The sequence below is a fragment of the Leguminivora glycinivorella genome, chromosome 8 (assembly GCF_023078275.1).
Source record: "Leguminivora glycinivorella isolate SPB_JAAS2020 chromosome 8, LegGlyc_1.1, whole genome shotgun sequence".
In the NCBI taxonomy this organism is placed as follows: domain Eukaryota; kingdom Metazoa; phylum Arthropoda; class Insecta; order Lepidoptera; family Tortricidae; genus Leguminivora; species Leguminivora glycinivorella.
Window position 1 is genome coordinate 14,790,620 of NC_062978.1, and position 6,000 is coordinate 14,796,619.

Here is a 6,000-nt window from a genome sequence, read left to right on the forward strand (position 1 = left end):
ATCAAAAACGGAAAATTGTTTTTCAACACACCAACTAGTAAAGGCTTCCTTTGCTATTTGAAAACGGGGTGTGTGTGGATTGAGTGAGTACCTTCCGAAAATAAAAAAAAATATGCTGATCATTTAGTAAAAGTTCTAAAACAATTGTAAAACGAATCTCTGAATTTGTAAAACGATAAATCAAAAGATAAAGCCATTAACATGTGCTCACTCAGTTCTCACAAACTACCAACGAAAACAGTGAATATATTCATTTAACATATAATATTTATATACTAACATTTAGTAAAAAATAGGCCAACCTACCTCTATAAATATTAGATCACCTAGTGACGTATTAAATTTTTTTACAAATGGTTTCTTATGCTCACTCAATCCACACACTTTTGAAAAGCCGAATTTTGATGAAAAACATAAGATTTAGACCGCTATTATATGTGTATAGTTTAGTAAAAGTGAAATGGGAATTTGTAAAATACAAAACGAACCACTAACGTGTCAGGTTTTTTTATAATAAATTCTTGTAAGTGCTCACTCAGTCCACAGTAGTCCACACGTTTTGAGAAAGTTAAAAATGTAAATATCTTACGATTTGTAGCACCTAAGACACTCGAAAGTACTTCAACATTTAGTAAAAATTTTTACTAAATATCCACCATCTAATATTTTATATTCGTTGTCTGGTTTTAAAGATATTCAGACATAACTTTTCTCATACAAATGTATCAAGTAGGGTGACCACACTATGTCGGCTCCTGATTTTCCCCACCTTCCCATTGTCATATTGAGATTGGGGAGTTTCGTTCAATTTTGATAATAGTTCAATTTAGAAATAGTTATTATTTTCTCGCTCCCACTTACAAATCCGGTACGCTCATCTGTTAGCGCGATTAGATTACCAGACCCTTTAGCACAACTTGCCTTGTCGCGCGCGAGTCCATACATCAAGCGCGACTTCAAGTATGGACTAGCACGCGACAAGGCAAGTTGTGCTAGAGGGTCAGGTTCTGGTTTCTTACTAGTGAAGTATTATATTCTTTGTTTCTTACCAATTATCATTCATGTCCTTTTTAATGCATGAATGTCGATATGGTTATTATCTTGACGTCGATAAAAATTAAACAATACACATCATCACTAGGCCAAGAACATAACCTAAAAACAGTTTGCAGATGGAGAATTAATATGGTATTAGTTTAATATTATCAAAATTGAACGAACGAAACTCCCCAATCTCAATATGACAATGGGAAGGTGGGGAAAATCAGGAGCCGACATAGTGTGGTCACCCTACTTGATACATTTGTATGAGAAAAGTTATGTCTGAATATCTTTAAAACCTGACAACGAATATAAAATATTAGATGGTGGATATTTAGTAAAAATTTTTACTAAATGTTGAAGTACTTTCGAGTGTCTTAGGTGCTACAAATCGTAAGATATTTACATTTTTAACTTTCTCAAAACGTGTGGACTGAGTGAGCACTTACAAAAATCTATTATAAAAAAACCTGACACGTTAGTGGTTCGTTTTGTATTTTACAAATTCCCATTTCACTTTTACTAAACTATACACATATAATAGCGGTCTGAATCTTATGTTTTTCATCAAAATTCGGCTTTTCAAAAGTGTGTGGATTGAGTGAGCATAAGAAACTAATTGTAAAAAATTTAATACGTCACTAGGTGATCTAATATTTATAGAGGTAGGTTGGCCTATTTTTTACTAAATGTTAGTATATAAATATTATATGTTAAATGAATATATTCACTGTTTTCGTTGGTAGTTTGTGAGAACTGAGTGAGCACATGTTAATGGCTGTATCTTTTGATTTATCTTTTTACAAATTCAGAGATTCGTTTTACAATTGTTTTAGAACTTTTACTAAATGATCAGCATATTTTTTTTTATTTTCGGAAGGTGCTCACTCAATCCACACACACACGAAAACGGGTAGCAAAATTGCATTTTATCTACAAGCGTGCAAAGTAATTTCATACAAATTTTAACTTGGATGTCTTAAGCGGGCAGGTAGATTTTACCTATAAATGATGATTTTGAACCATAAATATTGAATAGATTGATGGATTTGATTTCGTTTCATGTTTTATAGTCAGCATTTTATTGGTGTGGCGAAAATTCTGTGTTTACTCGGTGGCAAAGTTTGTTGTTTAACTTTCGTGCCTTGAACCCTCGCAACGCTCAAGATTCCACTTTTTTAACCACTCGCTAGGCTCGCGGTTTAATATATACAATATAAACAACAACTTTGCCCCCTTGTAAAACAATAGTACATTACGATACAAGTGCGTAAAAAAGGAAGTTCGAAACGAGTGGCGATAAATTAAAACACGACCGAGGGAGTGTTTTAAATCGACACGAGTTACGAATTTCCTTTTTGCACGTGTATCGTACGACGTTTTTCAGTACAGATGAGCCTTCAAAGTTTCGACCTGGCATATAATGAACCACTTCTCGCACTACTTAGTGCGTAAAAAAAACACCATCTGTACTGAAAATAACTACTAACAAGTACTTCACACAGGTATCGTATTGGCTACAATGAAACTACATTATTATAAAAAATATTAAGGTACGGAATAAGTAAAGTTATAATCATTTTTAACATTAAATAATAGACACTAATTCCAGCCAAATTTTGCTCGAACCCTTTTTATGATATTGTCCTCGGGGGTCAGTTTCCAGGAACCAGAATCCGAACCATTTGGCTGCTCTTCTTGCGACTGAGTGCCGAACAAGTCCCTCGAGCTGTTCTTTTTCCATCCAATGTTCTCCTCATATTCCATTTTTTTGTTTTGACCGACTTCTCGGGGTGTTTCTACAATGTCTGTTTCCTTTAAACACTGTTTTTGTGACGGTATACACATAAACAAAGGCTTAGACATTTCTTTTTGCTGCCATTTCTCATTAAACTTCTCTTCACGCTCGATCTTTTCGTTTTTTCCGACTTCTCGGGGCATCTTCCAAACGTTTGTAACGGGCAGCTTTTGTTGTGACTTATACGGGAGAAAAGGATTAGAGAACTTTTCACTCGGATTATCACGAGGCTTAATTTTTTTATGGCCGACTTCTCGAGGAATTTTCCAAACGTCATCCTCTTCCTTGAGCGATGGTTTCGGTGATGATGGCGATAGAAAAGAAGATAAAAGATTAGCTTTTTCTTTTTCTCCTCCGGTAATTCGAGAAAAGAGAAAGTACAATCACCGGCAGCATCAAACTCTTCTACCATGCAAGTCAAGCGACGGCGACTGAAGGATTCGTTCAATAGACTTTGACGCTCGTGTTTGTTGTAGTTCAGACGATTCTGACTCTTCCTAATGACTGTTACAAAGTCGTAATATCTTTCTACGTTACCTGCGCACTTGTAGCAGATGGTTGTGAGCGTATCGGTGTCTTCTACAACAACTTTTAAGCTAGCAAGGATTTTTTCTACTATGTGTGTTTTCATGGCATAATTGCCGAATAGGGATACATTAAATTCACTTTCAGTTAAACAAAGACGGCAAGAGTATCGCGTGAAGCTCGGTCTATCCATATTTAATGTATTTTTATCAAGGCCAATTAGTTATTTCTATTTAGTTGTAATTACGAAAATGTTCTTCGTGAAGTTTCCAGTACAACGGTGAAACACGAAAAAAAAATTTTCGCGCCAAATAGTGATGTACTTACTAATTCTGACTGACATAGTGACCAGTGACAACTTTTTTACCATAGGTAGTGGCCGCTGTACACATATGGCCAACGGTTCCACCAACCCTTTGTGAAACCCCTTGGCCAAGATAAGAGCCGCTGTTTACACATTGGCGAACCAATCACTTGGCATTGGCTCTTCATGAAAGATGGACGTGGAATGGAAAAGGCTAGGAAATTCTAGGTCTTTTACGTTGTCAGCAAAATTTGATTAAAAAATAATAACCCCGTAGTAAAATTAAATTATTTGATATATTAACAATTTTTTGAATATTCTGATAAGAACATTTATCTTTTTTAGGAAATACATTAAACATTTGCAAGGTTATTTTATTTCCTAAAACCTACACTATTATTGGCATAGATAAACTTATTATTTTCGTAAATATTTCACTACTGTCCTCTCTGACGGCTGACGACCAACTGAATGAAGCGCCAACGTGTAAACGCAGTTGGCCATTGGCGCCAAGATCCTTTGATGTGTGGACAAAAAACCGACACCAATCGGTTGGCCGGCAAGCGCAAGCGCCAACTGCCAATTTACGGCCAAGTAGCTATAACAAGTAGCCCTCTACACGCTTGGCCAAGGGGTTGGTGAAACCGTTGGCCATATGTGTACAGGGGCCATAGGTACAGTGTTCATACTTTTCAGCAGAAAAAAGGCGCGTAAAATACCTAGAGCCATTCAGTTTGGCAAAAAAGTAAAAATTAAAAAATATAGTGGGAGAGTAGATTAGATTGCAGCATTGCAGTGTAGGAGAGGACATTGCGATCTTACGATAAACATTAACGCCGTCAATTCTATAAATCTCCGCGAATTTTGTGACGCAAATTGCTTGACAATAGATAGAGCCTATGGTTTTATGAATTTGGCCCAATCTTTCGCTATAAATCTTTTCCGCGAATATGCTTAGGACCACGTGCGTCGGGCTTCGCCCGCCACTTTAACCCTTAGGACCGCGTGCGTCGGACCTCTCACAGAACACCCCACTACCCGCCTGGTGGGCAAACTCAGCCAAATGTCTGGTAGCAATGTGATATTGTTCTTTTGAGACGATTACAAATCACCAATCCTTGCGGGGTTGTTCGAGGCAAATCACCAATCCTTGCGGCGGGCGCGCACGGTGCTGCCATTGGTCGTTTCAAATAATGGCGCGCCTTTATGATTAGCAGTAGGGATGGGAATGGGACATGTCTATTATAGACAATGGTACCGGTACCAGTACTGTGGTGAATTTGTTTTGCAACAAATTATAATATTATAATTAAATTATAATAAGGCCTAGTTACCCTTCGGGTTGGAAGGTCAGATGGCAGTCGCTTTCATAAAACTAGTGCCTACGCCAAATCTTGGTAGTAGTTTCCAAAGCGGACCCCAGGCTCCCATGAGCCGTGGCGAATGCCGATGCCGGGATAACGCAAGGAGGATGATAATTGTGATAGCATCTCAATAAAAATCATTCTAGTAACTAATAACTAAACTGTGCATTTTTACTTACGTTTACTAAGTTAAATAACCAACTAAATATTCTAAACTAATCAATGAACTAAATACCACTACAGACTCTACAGATTCTAGATAATTATTCACTATTACAAATCTGCTTTCTTTTATATTTCATAAAATGGTAGCACATGGTACGAACGGCAGTACGAAGTTCCCGCAACAGACATAAACTAACATGGCCCCATGCCTAGTCGTTTACGTGAAAGGGATAGCATATCACATTGTTAACTCGGTAAAGAGGGATGGACGCGCCTCGGCGCCGCTCAGCACAACCATATTGACCAGTATAAATGAACTCCGCGGACAATAAACAATATTCAACAAAATAATTAATTTGACTTAACTGTGGAATGTTGTTCCATCTTTTTTACATGTAGAAGTGTTAGAAGACTTGCCACACCACTTTATGCTGTAAGAGACCATTGTTTGCAACCAAAATTGATTATTTAAGATTTTTTCCCGAGCGGACACGGACACTGTTAGCGGGTCGTATACTTGGGCGCTACTGATCGGTGTCGCACGCGTTCAAACTTTTTATAAACCTGATTTGTCGTATGCTTGGTGACCGCGAGTCGCCCTGTAAGGGCCATCTTGTTGTATTGATCTGTGACGCTGGACGGAGACACTGACACTGCCATGTACATTATAAAGCGTGTCTCGCTTTGATCCAGAATGACTGTCAAACTTGGGCTTTGTAGGAAGTTTCTTTACACACCGCCAGAGACGGCGCGGTGCTGAACGAGAGGTAAGGCAAGTCGGGCGCGCAGTCTAAAGTAATATC